The sequence below is a fragment of the Myotis brandtii genome, unplaced genomic scaffold (genome assembly GCF_000412655.1).
Source record: "Myotis brandtii unplaced genomic scaffold, ASM41265v1 scaffold216, whole genome shotgun sequence".
NCBI classification, from domain to species: Eukaryota; Metazoa; Chordata; class Mammalia; order Chiroptera; family Vespertilionidae; genus Myotis; species Myotis brandtii.
Window position 1 is genome coordinate 4,014,712 of NW_005358092.1, and position 22,905 is coordinate 4,037,616.

Below are 22,905 nucleotides of genomic sequence, written 5' to 3' on the forward strand. Positions count from 1 at the left end.
TATATATATATCTTCTATTATATTTATAACATTTTTATCAGTTTTACTTTTTTTATTCATATTTTTTCTTTTTGTTTTTTTTTTCTTGATTACATTAATAGAAAATGGTTTATTATACTTTTTTTCAGGAAAAAATAAATTCCAGTGGTTTATTTACTAAATCTACTAATAATCTGCTTTGTAACTCAAAAATTTCTGAATCATCTTAATTTTATTCCTTATTTCTATTTTTCTTAGGTGTGTTTTATTGTTCTTTTCATATCTTTTCTGAAATGAATTTCAATTTGTTTATTTTCATCATTTTTTATACTGGCCACATTTATCTGTTTTTTTTAAAGTGATATTTAGAGAGAGGGAGGGAGAGAGAGAAATATCAACCGGTTGCCTCCCACATGGGCCCCAACTGGGATGGAACCCACAACCTGGGTATGTGCCCTGACCTGGAATTGAACCCACCACTTTTTAGTGTACAGAACAATGCTCCAACCAACTGAACCATACAGGCCAGGGTCTGGCAGCATTTACCTTTAACAGCTTTGACCACATTCCATAATATGTTCTGATTCTCATAATTAACTAAAGACTCTAATTGACTTTTTTAAAACAGCTTTTTTGGAATATAATTTATATATCACCAAACTCTCCTGTTTAAAGTTCGATGGGTTTTAATATATTTAGAGAGTTGTGCAACCACTACTATATTCTAATTCTATGACAGTTTTGTTACTCCTGTTATCAGTTACTTCCCATTCTTCCCTCCTCCTAGTCCCTGTCAACCACTATGTTCTATTTCTATCAATTTACCTATTCTAGACATTTCATGTAAATAGAATTATATAATATGTGGACTTTTGTGTCTGTCTTCTTTCACTTAGCATAATGTTCTCAAGGTTCATCATATTATAGCAAGTATAGATACTGTATTCCTTTTTAGCAGAATAGCATTCCATTGTATGGATATACTACATTTGACTTATCTATTCTTTAGCTGATGGACATTTGGGTTTATTTTATTATGGCTACTATGAATACAAGACTGCTATAAATATTCACATACAAGTTTTCATGTGGACATGTTTTCATTTCTCGTGGTAGATATCTAGAAGTGTAATACCTAGGTCATATGGAAACTCTATATTTTTAAGCTTTTGAAGAAATGCCAAGCTGTTTTCCAAAGTAGTTGCACCATTTTACATTGCCATCAGCAGTGAGAGTTTCACTTTCTTCAGATCTTCAACATTTGTTTTCAATCATTTTCATTATAGCTATTCTAGTAGGTATGAAGTGTATCTCATTAATTTGCAATGACAACTTATGATGACTAATTATGTTGACTATTTTCTTATGTGCTTGTTGGATGATCATGGAACTTTTTAGACATAAACCATTTTAAATTGGGTTTCTTGTCTATTTATTAATTTTTAAGTTATTTATACATTTTTTATATTAAACCCTTATTAGATATATGATTTGCAAATATTTTCTCTCATTCTCTGAATTTCCTTTTCATTTTCTTGATGGTGTCATTTGAAACACAAGTGTTTTTAATTTTAATGAAGTTCAATTTGTTTTATTTTAGAACGTATGTTTTTCTTGTCATAACTAAAAAAATAATTGCTTAACCCAAGGTCACAAAGATTTACTTCTTTTTAAAAAAATTTTTTTTATTGTTGAGAGTATTACAGATGTCCTCCTTAACTCCCCCCATTGCCCTCCTCCACTCAGTTCCTGCCCCACCCCATGCCTTCACCACCCTACTGTCTGTGTCCATAGGTAAGATTTTTGGTTAATCTCTTCCTGCTCCCCCTCCCCCTTTCCTCTGAAATTCATCAGTCTGTTTCATGCTTCCATGCCTCTGATTCTATTTTATTCACCAGTTTATTTTGTTCATTAGATTTCTTGTTTATTTTGATTTTTAGATTTAATTGTTGATAGATATATATTTGTTGCTATTTTATTGTTCATATTTTTTATCTCTTCTTCTTCTTAAAGAATACCCTTCAACATTTCATGTAACACTGATTTGGTGGTGATGAACTCCTTTAGCTTTTTCTTGTTTGTGAAGCAGCTCTTTATATCCTCAATTCTAAATGAGAGCTTTGCTGGGTAAAGTATTCTTAGTTGTAGGTCCTTGCTATTCATCACTTTGACTATTTCTTGCCACTCCCTTCTGGCCTGCAAAACTTCTGTTGAGAAATCAGCTGAAAGTTGTATGTGAGCTCCCCTGTAGGTAACTAACTGCTTTTCTCTTGCCACTTTTAAGATTGTCTCTTTGTCTTTAACCCCTGGAATTTTATTTATGATGTTTCTTGGTGTGAGCCTCTTTGGGTTCCTCTTGTTTGGAACTCTCTGTGCTTCCTAGACTTGTAAGTCTATTTCTTTCACCAGGTAGGGAAAGTTTTCTGTCATTATTTCTTCAAATAGGTTTTTAAAATCTTGCTTTCTCTCTTCCCCTCCTGGCACCCCTATGATTTGAATGTTGTCCCAGAGACTCCTTACAACATATTTTTTATTCTTTTTTCTTTTTGTGCTTCTGATTGGGTCTTTTTTGCTTCCTCATATTCCAAATCATTGATTTGATTCTCAGAATCTTCTACTCTACTGTTGAATCCCTGTAAATTGTTCTTTATTTCAGTTAGTAATGCTTAATTTCTGACTGGTCTTTTGTCATGTCTTTGACATTCTCACTAAGATCCTTGAAGCTTTCATGGAGATCCTTGAGTAACCTCATAACCATGGTTTTGAACTCTGTAGCCATTAGTCTGCTTGCTTCCATTTCTTTCATTTGTGACATGTTTCTTTGTCTCTGCATTTTGGCTGCTTCCCTGTGTTTGTTTCTATGTATTAGGTAGAGCTATTATGTCTCCTGGAATTGGTAGAGTGGCCTTGTGTAGTAGGTGTCCTGTAGGGTCCAGTGGTTCAGCCTCCCTAGTCACCGAGCTGGGCACTCTAGGTGTGTGCCTGTGTGGGCTGTGTGCAAACTCTTGTAGTTGAGCCTAGATTGCTGTTGGCTTCTCTGTGAGGATCAGCTGCAACTATAGTGGGAGAGTTGCTGTGCAGGAGGTGAGGCCCAGGTGTGAAGCAAGTTAGGCTGGAGCTAGAGCCAGGTCTTGGGCCTTTTATTGATAGGTTTGATGCATGCTGTCACTAGCTGCAGCTTGTTTGAGAGATTTTAGCAAAGTCTAAACCCTGATCCAGGACAGGCCATTCATATGAAAAAGCTGCTATAAACAGCATGGGTGGGGCTGCAAATTGGATGGGGTGGGGTCTCAGAAAATCTCCAGGGTGAACTAAATAGGGTGACTGAGACTCAGCTATGGCTGCCAGTCAGCCCTGCAACAGGGGAGGTCCCAGCACAGGAACAATTACCCTTGTAAGCCCTGTACAGGAGAAAGCTGCCCTAGAATTCCTGTCCTGATGCCAGACAATCCAGTTTGTAGTCTTTTACATCTGGCTTCTTTCATGTTTATAAGGTTCATCCATGTTGTAACATGTGCCATACTTCATTTCTTTTAATTGCTGAATTATCACATTTTATTTATCACATTTTATCTATGCATTTACCAGTTGATGGGCATTTAGATTGTTTCCATTTTATTTAATTTAAATGTGTAAACAGGTAAAATATTTTTTTCTTAAAGTACAACTTTATTGCATTGGTAGAATTCTTTTTCTCTTTAACCTTTGAGAAGGTTATATATTAGTACATGAATTGAGATGTGCTATAGTATAAAATACACACTGAATTCTAAAGCCTTAGGATTATGAATATGCTTAAAGACATAAAGTAGAAGATTGAGAGGATGAAGAAGGAACAGAAACTATCAAAATAAAAAAAAGATTAACAAAATGACAAAATAGAGTTTCTAGAAATGGGGGGAAAGACATGAAAAATTCAATTCTGAATACCTCCAGCAATGATAGTAACCCCCTTGTATTTTGTAGCAGGCACTGCACTGTTTTGCATATATTATTCTTTTTCATCCTCATAATAATCAGTGAGGTAGGGACTGTCATCTGTTACCTTTTTTAAAAAATATATATATATTTTATTGATTTTTTTACAGAGAGGAAGGGAGAGGGATAGAGAGTTAGAAACATTGATAAGAGAGAAACATCAATCAATCAGCTGCCTCCTGCATACCCGCTACTGGGGATGTGCCCGAAACCAAGGTACATGTCCTTGACAGGAATCAAACCTGGGACCCTTCAGTCCACAGCCCAACACTCCATCCACTGAGCCAAACCGGTTAGAGCTGTTACCATTTTGCACTCAGAGAACTCAGCTTGTCAAGCAAGCAAGTAGAAAAGCCAGATTTGACCCCATTCTGACTTAAGTAGATTTTTAAAAATATGTTTTTATTGATTTCAGAGAGAGGAAGGGAGAGGGAGAAATAGATAGAAACATTGGTGAGAGAGAGAAACATCAATTGGCTGCCTCCCCAACACCCCCAACTGGGAATCAAGCCCACAACCCAGGCATGTGTCCTGAATGGGAATCAAACTGGCGACCTTCTGGTGCATGGGATGACACTCAACCCACTGAGCCACACTGGCTGGACAACTCCATATTTTTATCCATTATAGATGAATGGAAACTTCACCAGGAATGCAAACAAGATATGTGTTTGGCTATAGCCTGGCCTTTAGGTTTAAGGAACAGTTGTAGGGATGAGCAGAGCAGGAGGGGCACAGAGGCGGGGAGGACAGGCCCTAGTGCTGGAAAGAGGTGGTGAGATGAAGAGTAATCTTTTCTCAAAATGACAAGTTATTTCATATTCTACACCTGCTCACTAAGCAATTCACTCTTTCAGAAGGCTTTCCTCTGAAAATGAGGCCTAGACTCTGCCCCCACATCCCTGAGAAATACCTCAGGACAAAACCCTTGGCCTTCAGAGGCAGCTCCCACAAAGCTTGGCAGCACCCCCAGCCCAGCTACATGATAAGATAAGATACGCCAAGGGACCTGGGGAAAGAAGCTAGCCTGGTGACGCCCCACTGCTCCCTCAGTGACGTCTGTCCACAGCAGACACCATCTCTCCAGAGACTCAAGGCTCAGTTAAGAGGCCTCTATTTTAAGACCAGCTCTATGGAGCTCCGATAGCACTGCCCATCCAGAGGCTTCTGAAATCAGAACTACCCCAGCACTCTGACCAAGGTAGCAGACAGTCAGCATTCAGTCTTCTGCAGCGAATTCCAAGCAGTGATGACTGAGAGAAAGAGAGGACCTGTGTCGAGAGAGCCAGCAAACCCAGGTTATTGACGTGTGTGGGGCTGAGCACTGTGAGAGTGATGGCTATTTTTGCCCCAGCAGAGTGCTGTCAGCAAGCAGGAGGTGAGGGTGATGCCGCAGGCAGTGCCACTTGATTCTTGCTAAGGGGTGGACTCCAACAGCCTAAGGGCCTAAAACTGTCTTTCACTGTTGTTTCACTAAAACTATGGGAAGGTGAGGGGCGCTAATGCCTGTGACATCCAGGGACAGGAGCCGGAGAACATGGAGATGCCCACACCATTTTGAAAAGAGGCATCGCTCACTATGATATTTTCTCTCTCTCATCTCCCTGTAATTTGATCATAATGCATTGTTCACCACCTGCTTAGAAGTGATATTGTCCCAGGTTATACTCAGCAGTGAGCATCAGTCAGAGAGGACTTCTGCCCCTGACAGGCTTCCCAAGGCCCTGGTGCAATGGCCCCGGAAGACTGTTGTAACTGGCAAATAGATATGTGCAGAAGATTGCCAAAGGTACCCTCTTTACACAAGAGCTGCGTTCCTGGGAAGTTGTTCATTAACCGACTTCTACTGGGGCTGCAACTCTGAGAGCAAGATTCCAGGCTATGAGTGCACAGGGGTTACCACCCAACCCAAAACACAGGGTGTCATCCTTTACCCCTCCCTTTCCCACACCCTCAACATCCAATCACTCACCAAGTCCTGACATTTTACTTCCTTTACCTGTCTGTGGGCGGTCCCATTGCCATACCTACTGTCTCTGCTGTTGGTCAGACCCAATGTGTCACCCTGGGACTCCTGACTCTCCAATCCATCTTTTCTGCTGCCTCTGTAACGATCCTTCTAAAATGGTGCTGTAAGGATGTCAGTCATTTACTGCTCCCACAAAGTCTAGGTGTCTTATCAGACCTCCTGGTCAGTCCCACCCCCACACTTTCCAACCTTATCCATCCATATCCAGGGACTGCTTCGGTCCTGAGCTTTAAGCCCACTGCATTTCTCCTGAGATTGCTGATACCTTATCTGCTCATATTTCAAGATTCTGCCCCAAGGGCCCTTCCCCAAGCCCAGGAGAATTGAGCCCAGAACACACTTCTCTCCCAGCACCTTCCACACCTGATGGCTCTCACCAGATTTGCCATCTGTTTCTGCCATTAGACAAGTTCCTTGAGGATGGAGCTCTGTTTATCGGTCTTCATACCCTCAACATCTAGCATCAGTGCCTGGAACTCAGTAGGTACACCTCGTACATGCTTACAGAATAAATGAACAAACAGGGAAGGGTGTTTGCTCTTTATTTATTTATCATATATTTAATTTTATCCTTATTATGTTTTTCCAGATTATAAAAGGATGGTGTGTTAGTTGTCAAAAAGTCAAATTTGGAAAATATATAACTTAAAAAAGGAAAGTTCTTATTATGATATAAATTCCTTCAGTATTTTGCCCTATGCTTATAATAATGCATAGTAATATAAAGTAGGTACTCTGAATATTTTGTTTAATTTTTACCAAAAATTATGATATAGGAACATATCATATTCATAATGATTTCCCCCCCCCTACTAAATACATTTTATATATCTTCCCTTTATATATCTTATGCATAGGGATCTACCACTTTCTTTTTTAAAACAGAGTATTTCATTGTGTGGCTAAAATGCACTTTGTGAGCATTTTCAGTGGGGAAAAACTCCCAGAAGTAGACATATTAGGTAAGTTCTTAAGAATATCTTAAATTTTAATAGGTAATTGCTATATTGTCCTTCAAAAAATATTGTAGAAATTTGGATATTTGACAGTAATTCATATTTACACTAGGGGCCCAGTGCACAAATTTGTGAATCTTGAAAGGAACTGTGGGCCACAAGGCTGTGGTAGGCCCGGGGGCAGGTCTCTGCCCATCATCCACGCCCCATCCGGCCCCTCTTGCCGCAGCCCCTGGTCCCCTGTCTGCCGGCAGCCCTGCTCCCGCTGCCGCTGTTCCTACCCACTGACTGTGCCGGCCCCCGCTCGAACCCGCTGATGGCATGGAGCAATTGGGGCCAGCGCCAGCAGTGGGTGTGAGTGGCGGCTGCTGCCTGGATCGCCCCTCAGGAGCAGGGGGAGGTGGAGAAGCCCTCAGGGGCCATCAGGGCCAGCAGCCACGGCTCACACTCGCTGATGGTGCTGAGTGATCGGGACCAGCACAAGCTGTGGGTATGAGCGGGGCTGGCACTGGCAGCAGGTGTGAGCACCAGGCGGGACGGCGGCATGCGGGAACAAAGAATTTTCAGTAACCACCAGAGGCTTGCCCGATAACAGCGACTGGTGCCCCATCTTGGTCTGGAGCCCCCACTCTCCTGCTGTGGCCAACACCCGCCATGTTCCGCACACACCGCCCTGGTGGTCAGTGCATGTCATAGCTACTGGTTGTTCTGCCATTCAGTCTATTTGCATATTAGCCTTTTATTATATAGGTTTCCCACCAAGTGTGTAAAAATGCTTCTTTATCTACATCTTCACCAACAATGACTATTATCAAGCTATTAAATCTTTGCCAGTGTAATAGGAAACACACACACACACACACACACACACACACACACACACAATATATAGCCATTTGTGATGATTCTTCAGTGGCTTGTTTGTTCATATTTTCTATTTTTTGATTGGGCTCACTTTAAAGACCTCAACATATATCAGGGAAATCAGTCCTTTGTCCTATGTGTTGCAATTTATTCCTCACTTGTTTTTGTCTTCTGACATTTTATGGTATGTGGCCACCTAACGAGTGGCTAGAGCACAGTATCTGAAGGCAGGCTACTTGATAATCCTGGATTCATCTCTAATTTACTAGATGAATGATCATGGTTTAGTCAACCTCTGGTTCCCCGCCTATAAACTGAGGAATAAAAACAGCACTTTTCCCTGGCCGGTTTTCTCAGTGGTTAGAGCGTTGGCCTGCAGACTAAAGGGTCGCAGGCTCAATTCCCGGGCAAGGGGATGTACCTTGGTTGCAGGTTCAATTTCCGGGTGGGTGCAGGAGGTGTGTCTCTCTCACATCAATGTTTCTCTCTCTCTCTCTCTCTCTCTCTCTCTCTTTTCCCCTCCTCCTTCCCTTCCACTCTCTCTCTAAATATCAATGAAAAAAATATCCTCAGGTGAGAATCAAAAAAAAAAAGGACAGCACTTAACTCATGGAATTATTATGAGAATGAAATGAGTTAGTGTATATAAAGTGTTTGGCATAGCATTTGGCATGAAATAAGTCTTATAAGGGTATATGCTGTTATTCTCATTATTATAAATTCAAATAGTTTTAATTTTCATGCAATCAAATTTATCGATCCTTTATGGCTTCTGGATTTCAGGTCATGCTTATAAAGGCTTCCTTTCTTTTAAGATTAGAAAAATATTCACCAAGTGTGCTATTTAAAGTAATCTGTGGGGAATTCATTTGCAATATGGATCTCTCTCCACCCACCCCCCTTTTTGCTGTCCTATAAATTAATTTGGCTGTTCTCACACCAGGGTATTTTTAAAAGGGAGACCTACCTATGTTTACATCATGAGCAGGGACTAGGTAAGGTAGCCTTTGTTGCTCACTGGTTTGGAAAATGGACTGTGCTAGCCGTAGTTTCATGTCTAAAGAATGGGCCTGACCCTAACCGGTTTGGCTCAGTGGATAGAGCATTAGCCTGTGGACTGAAAGGTTCCAGGTTCGATTCCGGTCAAGGGCATGTACCTTGATTGCAGGCACATCCCCAGTAGAAGGTGTGCAGGAGGCACTGATCGATGTTTCTTTCTCATCGATGTTTGTAACTCTCTCTTTCCTTTCCTCTCTGTAAAAAATCAATAAAATATATTTAAAAAACAAAAAAAGAATGGGCCTGGTCTAGCTGGTGTTGCTCAGTGGTTGAGTGTCAACCCATGAACCAGGAAATCTCAGCTTGATCCCCAGTAGGGGGCGTGCAGGAGGCAGCTGATCAATGATTCTCTCTCATCACTGATGTTTCTCTCTCTCTCCCTCTCCCTTCCTGTCTGAAATCAATAATAATATATACTTTTAGAAATAAAGAGTGGGCCTGGACAGGTCATTCCCTCCCTTCATAAACTAAACAACTTCTACTTGTCAGTAAGTGCCAACCTCACACCAGCGATCCTACACTGAAGGAGTTCACAGTCCAATGAGACAACAGACTAGTCATCTGAGGGAAGGTGTCATCGAAGGCCTCATGGTGAAATTAACATCCTTGATGGAAGGAAGAGCTTACTGGGCGGATGGCAAGAAAGGCCATAGAGAAAATTCCCAACAGTGGGGACAGGATGTTCAGTCACTGCTCTACAAATATGTACCTGCCTACAATGCATCAGACACTCTTGCTCCCTCTGCACGAAGGCACAGAGGCGGGGAGGACAGGCCGTAGTGCTGGAAAGAGGTGGTGAGATGAAGAGTAATCAGAAGCCAGATCATAGAGCATCAGACTAAGACTTCTCATCTCAGTTCTAGAACTTAGTCAGATAGCTGTAAGCCCCTCGGGGGCTCACGTTGCTCATCCTTAATATGTAGCCTCAGCTTCTGTCCTTAGGCAGCTGTGCAAATTCTAGAAGAATACACACGCACAAACATTCTGTCTTGTACAACTGAAAGATCTGACACCCTCAGGGCAATTTTTCAGTTAATGTATCACTGAAGTGGCTCCTGCCTAGGGGCTTCACTGTGGGTTCTCATTCCTAACTCATTCCCCAGCTCCTCCTGAGCCTGCTTCCTGCAGAGGGTACAGCTTCCTGTTGGATCCCACCTTCATATTTGCAGTAGGCCCTAATCTTTTTGTTGACTCAGGTCAGGGCTCTACTCCAATACTCTTTCACCCTGACAAAGATACTCTATAGGAAGGGCTGAGCCTCCTACCCTGACAAGTTGTTAGTAGCAGAATTAGAAATTGCCCCCTGATACCTACTGCATCTCTTTGGCCTTGTTTTTCCCAGACATTGGCATGGTCTGTCTCTATCCCTGGCAACCGTATCATCTGTTCACAAGTAAGAGTTAAAGGTTTAGAGGTGGGGAGGGTATGCCACTCCTCTCCACACGACTAGAGCCCAGTGCACAGCGTTCTCCAGTGAGCAGCAGTGATTCTCTCAAGCGAGCAGGGTCCTGGTGGCAGAACACTCTACTGGCCACAAAAGGGAATAGTTAAGTCCAGAATCTGCAGAGGTAAGGCAGGGGAGGGTGGGTGGGTGAGAAGAGATCAACCAAAGAACTTATATGCACATATGCATAACCCATGGACACAGACAATAGGGTGGTGAAGGACTAGGGCCTGGGGTGGGGGTGGGCTAGAAGAAGTCAATGAAGGGGCGGGGCGAGGAGGAGACATATGTAATACTTTCAACAATAAAGTTTAAAACAAAATAAATTTTAAAAAAATGTAAAGTACAGAATCTGGCCAGGTTATCTCACCTTCTGGAGGTCAACCTTAACCCAAGATGCAAACAGTGACACAGTCACTGGGTTTCCTAAGGCCTGTGGTCCTCTTGGCAACAAGAAATCCTAACTTTCTGGTGGTGATGACCTCCCCATGACAATATGCCTCTTGCTAAGGATCTCCTTCAGCTCTCTCCAGAAGAGGAAAAGAGGAAACACTAGAAGTGCTGGTGAAGAGCCCCAATTCCTACTTCATGGCTGTGAAACGCCCAGGATGCTATAAAGTCACCCCCGTCTTAGCCCTGCACAAGCAGTAGCTTTGCTTGTTGGGTGCTCCACGGTTCTCTGTCAGCCAACAGGAGGAAAAGCAAGGCTGACAGAAGGATGCTCCTCAGAAGGTAGCAGCACTAAAAGCACCTCGAATCGAGATGAGGGGGAAACCATCCCAATAAACACAATTTGGATTTAAAAAAAGAGAGAAAGAAATTTTAATACTTTCCTCCTGCACTTCCTGGTTGCCTGAGCTGGCTCCCCAGGGCCTGTCCGACAGGCCCAGCACTGAGAAGGGTCCCTGCTTGGTTTAATGCTCTGATGTGGCTATCTGAAATTCTTAATAATATTGAACTTGGGGACCCGCGTGTTCATTTTGTACTGGGTCCCGCAAATTACTGTGGGTTACATTAGTACCCATTTGGAAACTTTTTACCAGTCTCTCCCACTAGGGCAGTGATCGGCAAACTGCGGCTCGCGAGCCACATGCGGCTCTTTGGCCCCTTGAGTGTGGCTCTTCCACAAAATACCGACTTCTGTGCATGGGCCACGAAGGTTCAGTCACACTGTACGTGCGCGCCCGCACGTGGTATTTTGTGGAAGAGCCACACTCAAGGGGCCAAAGAGCCGCATGTGGCTCGCGAGCCGCCGTTTGCCGACCATTGCGCTAGGGTATTGGTTCGCAAGGCAGGGACTCTGTGATTCTGAAGAAATCTTCTTGTCCTTCAAGATCCAGCTGAGATGGCATTGATGCCCATGAGGTCTCACTAAGCTTCCCACATGGGTGTCCTGCTTTCCCACTCCATTTGTATATCTCACATGGCACCCGGCCCTTCCTGCAGTTCTCACAACCTCTCTGTCTAAATCATCACCTCTGTGCCATGCCCTCTGTGCTCTGACTTGCCTAAAGTAGATAGTTGCTCATTAAATATTTGTTGACTGACTGAAAAGCAAACAGAGCTATATTCTCAGAACACAGTTCAGGGCACACAGTGGGCATACAATCAGTGCTGCTGAGTCATCCACAGAGCAGGCCAGGTTGTTACACCACATGGCCATGCCCTTGCCTCAGCCAAGGCATCACATGGGTGATCACCCTCTCCTCTTCCTGCCCAGTGAGGATGGAACTGGGAGGTCCAGGGTGGTGCTTCTGAACTACAGGGTTTCCGGGTGTAGAGCGGGAAGGAGACTTGCTAGCCATCCTTGTGGTTCCAAAATGCCCTCAGGGAAAATTATATTAAGAATCCCTGACACTCTCCTTGTAAAGCACTTTAAATAAATAAATAAATAAATAAATAAATAAATAAATAAAGTTTGCAAGCCACTTTCATAAACATTATTCTCAAACTGTCCTGCAAATCAAGACAAATCTTAAATAAAAATTATGTGGTTGTTGTTTTTAGCATTTTTTTCTTTTCCTTTTTTTTTTAATCCTCACCCAAGGATATGTTTTTATTGATTTTTTTTAGAGAGAGAGAGAGAGAGAGAAACATCGACATGAGAGAAAAACATCGATTGGTTGCCTCCCATATGTCCCTGACCGAGGATCAAACCTGCAACCCTGACCAGGAAGCCAATCCGCCACCTTTAGGTGTATAGGCTGACACTCTAACCAACTGAGCCACACCAGCCAGGGCCAACATCATATTTTTTTACTGTACATGATCATGGAGGAAAAATTAGAAAATACAGATAAAGCAAAAAGGAAAAAAATACTTCAGATCCTAATGCCTAGAGATGACAATACTTTAGTCCATATCATATCAGATTTATCTATATATCTTTAAAAGTAGGATAATATACTATCACTGCTTTTGTGATATTATTCCCATTTGACTAGGTAGCTAATAGAGGTCCCAGGTCACACAGCTATTGGGGGTAGTGCTGGAACTGGGTGTCCATACCCCTGAACCAGGCTACTGCTCAAACTCCAAAGAGCTGGAAAGATGGAGGCCTGCGTTTTATGGTCGTAGAAATGAAGCCCAGCAAAGAAGCGTCTGCTCTGATTGGGCTTAGGGGGTCCCCTAGTTTGCCATGGGTGAGGCTGGGCCGGCCGGCAGCTCGGGAGTTCCCACCTCTGCAGAACTGCACTTTGCCTTGTAGTAAATAGTCACGGGGACAGCAGGGGTCAGCTGTCAGGCAGGGGGCCCGGAGGGAGCTGCTGCCAGGTGCCAGGATCTGGCTGACCCCAGAGAGCAACTAGATATCTGTTTGGAGGCCTTGGAGGGCTCGTGCTCTTTGTATTTTTAGAAAGGGAGTAAGGACACAGCAGGGACCAGCAAGTGCTTTGTTGCCCAGGGGCATTGCCTGGGCTGCAGAAAAGGTGCTTCCAGTCTAGTTTGGGGCCAGTGGCTGAGGCAGGACTAGTCTGCCTGCCTCTCTGGTCAGGTATTGTGTTAGGCAAGAGGAAGGATTTCCTCAGGGCTCTGACCTTCCAGGAAGAGGGTAAAAAACAAGAGCTAAACAGGGGCTTGCAAAACAGCGCAGTGGTTAAGAGTTTGTGCTCTGGCCTCAGACAGACCTGGGTTCAAATATTGAGTCCCCTATCACTAGCTGTATGCCCTCGGGCAAGTTATTTAATCTCTCTGACCCTACGGTTCCCCTGGTGCTGGCACGTGGTAAATACTGCATAAAAGAGGCTGTAAGTCTGGAAGAATTCGAGTGTGGGCTGTCGGACATGTTCAGCAGCAATCCGCTGTGGATTGCTTTCTGCTTTCTAGAGAGTTCGGCATCCCTTTGTGTGTATGGACCAGACCATATGTTAGCTTCTGGCAGTGAGCGGGGAGGGGTGGTGTCCTTCCATTTTACAAAAGAGGAAGCTGAGAAGCACAGAGGCTGCATGACCGGAGGCCCCGAGAGCAGAAATGGGAGCCAGACTCAGTTCAGATCCCTTCACTCCAAGCGCAACGCCAGCCATTCACTCAACCTTTATTTCCCCAGACCCTGGCCCAGGGCATCAGAGCTGCTGCTCAGAGTGCAGGCGTTGGGGCTGGGAGAATGTGGGATCCTGCACTTCACTGCTGCTTTTAAGTCCTGAGGAAGGGAGCGAGAGTGGGTGTGAGAACCAGGCGGGATCTGCTGGGCCAGGACGGGGAGAATAGGGGACCCCTGGGGCTGGGGCTGCGGCAATCCTGGCTGCTTCTGAGCCCAGGCCTCACTGGACTGGCTAAAGCCAGCAGGGGACATCTGCCGCGGAGCTGGCCAGCCCTTGGGGGCTGTTTCCCCCTGGCTTTGATCTGGGGACTCCTTTCTATCTTGATTCCACCTGCCCCTGGAGCTGCAGCTGGGCTTCGTCCAATAAGTGTAGCAGTTTCTCTTCCTCATCTACAGCCTGTCTCATCTATGCCAGGACCCAGACACTACCAACCACAAGGAAGCACACACACACACACACACACACACACACACACACACACACACACTAATGTTGTGCTGAAGTACTGAAGGGAGTTGGGAGTCCACATGCCCATGTAAGACAGCCATTTACTGGCACCCCCAGAGGGCTCCATATAAGAGGACCACGGAGCACAGCTCATCATGGTCCTGCCTCTTAAGCCCTTTCTGAACAAATACAGGGGGTGACAAATGCATCATTCATTCATTCATTCATTCCTTCAGCATGCCAGGCTAGGTGCCAGGCTCTGGGATTTGGCAGTGAACAGGACAGATAAAGTCCTTGTTCCTGTGAAGTTTATCTACCAGGGTAGGATTGAAAAGGCCTTTTTATCTCCTGGCTTCCCTCTTTATCCACTTTGTTCTCTGCTAAGCCTGTCATTGTAGGGGTTTAGGGGATCAGGGACATAGGGAAGGCAGGGATCTTTGTTGTACCTTAAATGTGTAGCACATGATAGGAACTAAAAACATATTTGTTTAACTGAACTGAGTAGGAATCTTGGCAGGCTCTCCACAGGGCTGGGTGGAGTGGGAAATTCACCACCTTCCCTTTTTTTCCCAGCCCAGTGTGATAGGAACTATTTTATGAGGTCTCCTCACCTGGACTGTAGCCAGAGATTATAGAAACAGTTCTTATTGCTTCTTATTCTAATTGTCTGAAATTCCAAGGAAATAATTCTTGCCTTTTGGAGACATATAATCTAGTGGGGACATACAAAACTCATACACACCATTATGTAGAATGTTGATATTTTGTGTTATGATTACTTGTTCTGAAAGTCATTTTCAGTTCCCTGTGTTTAGGCCTCCTATCTGGATTTGGGTTTCACCACAAAATCTAAGGTTCTATAGAATAAAAAAAGACTCGGTAAATGTTTCTGAGTAAAGACATGAGGAAGATCTAAGATAAATGTATCAGACTCTTATAAACAGGCCCATGATCAGCGGCTGGGCAGCCATAGGCACTGGGGAGACGAGCTGCTGGAGCAGGCTGGCTGCTTGTGCAAACTACTGAAACTGTTCAGCAGACAGCTCTAGGTAGGTTACCTAAGCATACTTCCGACTGGTGTCCACCTGCGAGTTTACGCAGCCTGTGCTTCCAGGGACTGGATGGCGGTGTGGTTAAGGACGCAGACTCCAGAGCCTGCCTGGGTCCAAATCACAGCTCTAATACTTAACAGTTAGGTGATCCTGGGAAAAATTACTGAATTTTTCTTTGCCTCGATTTTCTCATCTGTAAAGTAGGTGTTGTTACAATAATTCAATGACAAAATCCATATGAATATGTCTAGCACTGAGCTTAGAAGATAGTAAACAGTTTGGCAGGATGGTGTAGACCAGTGGTCGGCAAACTCATTAGTCAACAGAGCCAAATATCAACAGTACAATGATTGAAATTTCTTTTGAGAGCCAAATTTTTTAAACTTAAACTATATAGGTAGGTACATTGTTATTAACTTAATTAGGGTACTCCTAAGCTGGCCTTTGCTAAAAACATGGTGTTTTGTGGAAGAGCCATACTCTAGGGGCCAAAGAGCCTCATGTGGCTCGCGAGCCGCGGTTTGCCGACCACTGGTGTAGACCAATGGCCCTCAAACTTGAGCTTGCATTAGAACCACATGGAGGGGTTGTTAAAACACGGATGGCTGGGTTCCACCCATTTCTAAATCAATAGGTCTAGGGTGGAACCTGAGAATTTGCGTTTCAAATAAGTTCCCAGGTGATGCTGTTGCTGCTGCTGCTTCTGGGACCACAATGTAAGAACTATTGGTAAACAGAAGAAAGATATAGGTTTAGGATTTTGACACTGGGACCACCCCTTGGTATCTGGTGACTTTGGGCAGGTAATCTCTTTGAAACTCAGTGTCTTCACTGGTAAAATGGGGCAATTAGTACTCACTTCATGGGGGAGGAGGAGCTGACACACAGCATTATCTTTATTTAGGTTCTGTTTTTTAAATTTTCGCTCAATTTGTTGGCCCTTGAAAGAGGAGTCAGATTACAATGAGCACAGATGGTCTGAGTGGGCTTGGGGAATGCACTGGGAACCCTAAAGTGGGGCCTAGAGCAAAAACACCCAGGAGCAAGGTGCTAATTCGGAAAGTACTCTTGTTTAAGGTGTGTATTGGGAGAGAGCAGAAAAATTCTTTGGAAATTTCTATGTAACAAACCCATGATTAACTTTGGACCCTAACAAATGAGTGTTTCCTGAAAGCCACTGACATGGTGACCTCTTGCAGGGGAGGTGGAAAATGCTTCCTAAGGAAGAGCAAGCAGGTCCCATGGGTTTCCTATCGCAATCCCTAAGCCTTCCCGTCTCTTCTGCACACCCTGTTTCCGTTTATATGTAGCCCCCTTTTGTTAGAGAGAAACGCTGTCGACCTCATGGATTCATAAATGGATCCAAGCACTTGGGTTCCTGTCCCCTGGCAGGTTGAGCTCACCCAGGGCCTGCAGAGCTGTTTTCTGGCGGGGGGGCCCCTAGTGGACGACGGAGGCACTGCAGACTTTCCCAGAGTCGGGCTGCTCCCATGTGCCCTGTCAGTCCTGCAGCTGTGAAGCCTGGGTTTGCAGCTGGGGCAAGGGCTGGAGCCTCACAGCAAGACTGTGCCCAGGGCTCAGAGGAAATTTCCAGGCCGGTTTGGTGTTATCATCAGAATAGCACGCAAAAGACACCCCACCCAAGAGACTGCTGATTTTTAAGGGCAAGATTCACTGTCTTGGCACTGGAAGGATGCAGTCAGAGCTCTTGCCCCGGACACAGGCCTCAAGGGTCTGGGCCTTTGCAGGTTTTGGCCTGAAGACCAGGGACAGCTTCCAGCCTGAGTCATTCATTCCCAGAGGCAGGATACCAGGGAGAAAGGGCTATCTCTGGGCCACAGCCTTTTATTTTAAAGGCAAAGATTCACTGTCCGAATCCAACTCCCCTCACCCAGAAGCCATTGTGCCTGAAATCCCATCCTTAAAGATCCTTAAGATTTTTGAAAAATCTCTTTGAAGTAACTCAAATTAAACAGGCAATCATCTATCATGTATTTATTGTGGCAAGTCACTGAGTGAAGCACTGTGGGACCTGGGAATATGGAAGATGGAGTCCCTGCAGTAATGCAGGCAGTGATGGGCCGTCTAGAGAGGTCTAAACAAGGCCCAGGCCAGCACAAAGAGGGCAGCCTTTGCACAGGGCCTAGGTGGAGGGTAATGGGGACAGGGTCTAGAAGGGAGGGAGGATTCCTTGAGGCCGGGGTAGCATGGAGAAGAGAGGCCTTAAGTCCTGGAGCAAAGGATGGGGTGTGTTAGGGAACAGTGAGTAATCTGGTGTGACCCAGTACTGCTGAGCATCAGGAAGCCTGGCACAAGAGAGCCCTGAGGAGGGTTAGCCTTCTGCCCCCTCCCCCGTGGGAGGAGGAGCAGGATCCAAGCTAGAGCGGTGGGTGGAGGCCTTTGGGAGCATCTGGAATGCCCAGTCACGGCAGAGAGCGTGGAGACCCAGTGTAGCTGGGCTTGTCTGAGAATTTCCTCTCTGAGACCTAAGCCTGGTGCAGCTTCAAGTTGAAACTCACAGAGGTAAGAAGAGAAGGTGCCTAATGGAGTAGAGAAGAGACATTTCAAAGACCCTGGGGGTTGCTGAGAAGACAAAAGGTGCCTTCGAAATTTGGGCTGGGACAAGCCCTGAATCAGAACACATTATTTAAAACGCCCCAAGGCCCACAGGTGGGAGTATAATCCTGAGTGGGAGAGATTTTTCTTTCATATTTGTTTAAGTACTTTCACCCACATTATCTCATTGATCTCTTTAACAGCACTTTGTGCTAAACAGAGCAGATATTATTCCCAGTTCACAGGTGGAGAAGGTAAGGCCTGGGTAAGATGAAGTTATAGCTTCTGCTTTATTTTAACCATTGGCCTTTTGGGAGTGCACATTTGTTTTTGTTTTAAATTTGTATTTTTTAGTTCAAACATTCACATGGTTCAGAATTCAAAAGATACAGGTAAACGTCTCTCTTGTCTCAACTCTGTTCTCCCAGGTTGCCTCCTACCAGTTTGAACCTAAGCCTTTGACTCCAGGTATAGTGCCCTTTCAGCCACAGGGGTGCCGGGGCTCAAGAACACAACCCCACTGCAAATTCAGGAAAACCTAATGCAAGCCCCACTCAGGTAGAGTTGTTTTACCTCCTCTTAGCAAGTGTATATGTATGTACCCATATGGGACTATTTAATTGTCTTCTTTCATCTTTAGATTTTTATTTCATTTTATTTTTTGTTAATCCTCACCCAAGGACATCCCTCCATTGCTTTTTTAGATAGAGTGGAAGGGAGGGACGGACGGAGAGCGGCAGAGAGAGAAATATCAGTGTGAGGGAGATACATCGGTTGGTTGCCTCCCGTGCCCCTGACTAGACAGGGGAATGAACCCGCAACTCAGGCACATGCCCCTGACTTGGAATCAAATCCCAGACCCTTTGGTTTGTTGGCCTATGCTCTAACCACTGAGCCACTGGCTAGGGTCCATCTATACATTTTTATCTTTAGATCCTAAATTCCTGGGAGCCAGGGAGTATGTCTTCAACTTCTGGGAGGTAACAGAGTAGAGGTTAAAATTACAGTCTCTGGCACACAGAGAATTGGGGCAAAAACTGTGCTGTGTGAACTTGGGCAAGTTACGTTGGCTCTCTGAGCCTCTGCTTTTCCAACTATTATTATCATGTCCCCACACCAACTTCACAGGGCTGATGAGGACTAGATTCAATGGCTCATGTCCCGTGTTTAACCTTATACCAGGCACAAGGTATGTACTCCATAAGTGGGAACTACTATCATTCCCAGTGTACTATGAGCCTACTGTGTGTGTGCACAGTATGACAGACCCAGGTACCCTTTCAAACTTAATTCTGACAGAGGATTAGGGATCTCGGGCACCTAATTAAAAACAAATTGGCAGAATAGGCTACCCAACCAATACTCTTCCTGGGCTGGGACCTGCCCGCCCTTTATGGAAAACCAGTCAGCCAAAGCTCTGGCTCAGCAACAGCTCTTTTTCAGGTGAGACCTGGCTTTTCTGGATTGTCAGTCAGTTTGAGACCAACAGAAGGGTCAAGAGGCCACCACCCCTGAGCTTATTTTGTTCATAGCCTTGAGTTTGAATTGATACACAGGGAGACTGCCATATGGCTTTTCTTGGGGCTGACAAGAATGACACATTAGAGGGTCACCAATGCCCTGGGGCAAAGTGACTCACTGGACCTGCCCCTGGGCCTGGCTCTACAGCTGTCTGACCTTTGCCTCTCTCAGGGAAATACTCTCAGGCCCTGATAATTCTCCACTCAGAGGAGGGGCTTCCCCACCCCTACATCACTCTTTGTTAGAATGACCCAAGAAACGACTTACCCCGCCCTCCCCCCTCCCTTGTCTCACAGATAAGAAAAGGAGCCCAAGTGATGGGACCAGGCTTGCTCATGCATCTACTCTGTAGCAGAACCAGGACTTGAACCTGGGCCCAGGGTGCCTTCCGTGATACTTTCCTGGCTGCCACAAACCCCCACCTCCTGGCGGCTCCTTTCCCACAGGGCACCCACTCACTGCGGCCACAGGCTCCAGGTCCTAAACACTCTGAGCAGTGGTTCCCACGGCCTTCTGGTAGGACAGTTACCCCTTTGAAATCTGTTTCCAAGAAATGCAGAATGATATCTCAGAGCTTGTGGTCCCCATAATGTCAATAAACAATGAAAAATTTGTTTACTTTTCTGTTAAAAGAGGCATTCCTTTCCTAGGCAACAAGTTTTGTAAAGAAACAAAAATAATATAGGCCATCAAGGATTAAGAGATAAAGAATGAGCAATGGAGCAATCCATGACTTCAAGAGCTGGAATCCACACCAACCTGGGGAGCGGGGACTTGGCAGGAGAGCTGTTACCCAGGGCGGTCTGAGCTAGAACCAGAGGGAGGGAAATGGTGGTGCCGGGAAGAAAGGCAGACTGGGAACCGGGTGGAGGGTGTCTGTCATGTCCCCAACCCCCTTGCATCACCCTACCCGCCTCACCAAACCCAAGGCCTCTTGTTGCCCAGAACCTCCATGTGCTCCAGAAAGGAACTCTAGATCTACTCCCACCTCCCCCACACCCGCCCCTGCTCCAAGCTCATATCAACCAAAACCTCCCCTCAGTGTTCAGGTGTCATTCATTGGTTGGCAGGATTTGAATAGGTTGCTTTCTGGAATAGGGACTCTGGAGTCTCTGGTGTGGCCACCTGCTGTCCTCCAGTACGGGGGTTGGGTGCGGTGGAATGGAATAAGACGCATTGAGAGCTAGATCTCGGACTGGAAAAAAAATTAGAAGAGCTTGCAGTTCTGTCTTTCCTTTTGAGGAAAATCAAAGTCTCATCAGTTTTTCTATAGCTTCCACCCCTCCAGAGATGGGATTTTTCCTCCTGTTTTATAGATGTGGAAACTGAGGCCCAAAGTGCCAAGCCCAGAGGCAGATCTGGGCCCAGAAGCCAGAAAGAAGTCCTGGTTCCTCCAGCCCCTGCTCTGAGGAACCAGAGGGAAGGGGCTGGGAACTAGGGCAGAGCAAGTGGGTTTGAGGGGAGGGGAGGCCCCAGCAAGCTGTTGGATGGGCACTGCAGGCTGCTCCAGAGCTGCCCCTCAGCCCTGGGAGAGGGCAGGGGCCGGGGGAGGGAGCAGGCGAGGCAGCGATTCCTAGTCCCGTGAAATACCAATGACTCAGTCTGGGTGGCTCCACTAGCTGGCCCAGCCCACATTCCCGGGCCTTTGTTCAGGCTGCCTGGGCCTAAGCCTTAAAGGGCCAGCTCCTAGAAGCAGGAGAGGGGGCCACCCTGCCCATCACCAGGCCTGACACCCTTACCGTCCTCTCCTGAATCCTTGTTGGGTTGCTCCTAATTTCTGGGCAGTGGGTAAAAAGGGTGGCACCTTGTGGGATTTGGGGGTTCAGCTAATCGAATTCTCAGGCTATAAAAGAAGACCCTCAGGTCATTTCAGTAAGCCCTCTGCCTCAGGGCAGGACTGCACCTAAACTGACCAAGAAGGATGAAGAAAACTGTTTCCCTCCCTTTCAAAGCAACTTTTTCCAGGGTCTCACAGTCCCAAGGCAGGTAGTGCTGGTTCCCCACCCAGTCCTGGCCCCATCTCAGTACTGGTTTATCCTTGAATTTTCATTGGACACCCATTTGATGGGCTTTAGGTTGGCCTATCCAGACTTGTGAACCAGGCTCCCTGTCTTGGGCCTCCAGGAAATCTAGGTTTCACAGGAGCCTGGCTGTCAGTGGAGTCCTCAGGAGGAGAAACACCACCCGCCACCAGGGCAGCCTGGGTGCCCAAGTCACTTCTTTGGAGGCAGCGCGACACCATGTGGACATTATGGAGAACTGGTGCCTTCAGGAGCTAGGGCGGGCGGCACACTGCAGAGCCTCCCACCACCATAGCTGAGACGCATCCTCAGTTATGGAGCAATCCTGAACTGGCACAAATAAAAATAAAAGCAGGCCCTAAATTAGAGCGGAAAGGATGAGGCTCTACGATCAACTTAATAACAAAAGCCTAGAAGTTCTCATAAAACTTACAAATGGCAATATTTTTTGTTGAGGCCTGGGGACATCTGTGTACCCAAGTACCCACCCCCTCACACACTATTTGAATTTAAGGTTTTGTCCACTTTCATATACATTTCAGAGAAGGGGCTTCTCCCTTGAAGCTTTCACAGTAATTTCACAGTTTATCAGATCTTGAACCGAGAGCTAGGTTTGGAAGAAGGAACAAGTGCAAAGCCTGTAGCTACTGGGCAAACTGAATGGTGGGACGGGGTGGGGGTGTGGGGGGAGTGGGCATAGCCAAGGGAGGAAGCGGCCTTCGGGCAGAAGCACTTTGAATTGTGGAGAGGGCTGGGCTGCTCCACAGACTCTCACCTAATATGTCCTTTGAACCCAGAATGAACCATTGCCAAATGGGCTAGGACCACAGGTTTTAGCTGTGGTGTTATTGTGGGCTATTGGCCTTGGCACCCCGGCACTAACCGAACAAGTCCAGCATCCAGGAGCATCCAGAACCCTTGGATACCCCCTCCATCTACCCATCCACCCACCCACCCACTCAACAGCTATCCTGCTGCGGTCATCTGCTGAGGTAGCTCCCTGCCCCGGGCTGTAACATCTCTCAGAGTCCTTCCTTGCTCTCCTTCTCACCACCACTCAGGTTCGGTTCCTTGTCACCCTGACCCTAAATCAATACCATACCTTTCAACAGGTCTCCTGCTTCTGGGCCCTACTGGGCCAATCATCCCAAGCACCACTCCTAAATAAGTCTCCCTAGCATGCCCCCAAGTTCTCCCGAGTGACGGCAGCGTGCCCGCAGCACCCAGCCTGGATTTCCTGGCTCGGCCCAGACGTCCAGCCCACCTGCCTGCATTGTAACTCCATCTTTTGGCGTTCGTGACTTCTTGAGGATAAGAGCTTTATTTTATATTTCAAAATCAAATCAAATGTAAAAAACAAAGGGCTTTTAGCATACATGCACGCACACATACAGGTGTGTTTTGATTTGGGCCTGTGTTTGACAGCCAGCGAGAGTGCCTGAGCACAGCTGTGGCCCAGT

The 22,905-nt window shown here is 45.8% G+C and overlaps 1 protein-coding gene across 9 annotated transcripts in view; it reads left to right on the plus strand.

The window, feature by feature from the left end:
* The window catches only part of NINJ2 (ninjurin 2), a 150,969-nt gene that overhangs the window by 125,805 nt on the left and 2,259 nt on the right, over positions 1 to 22,905 (plus strand). The window contains exons 1-2 of one of the 9 annotated variants that reach the window (XM_014539455.1): positions 17,702 to 17,870; positions 18,332 to 18,461. The exons of 3 other annotated variants lie outside the window; for them this stretch is intronic. The gene's annotated coding sequence lies outside the window, so the exon portion shown is untranslated. 5 more of the 9 variants (XM_014539457.1, XM_014539456.1, XM_014539454.1 and 2 more) reach the window with 5 other exon arrangements.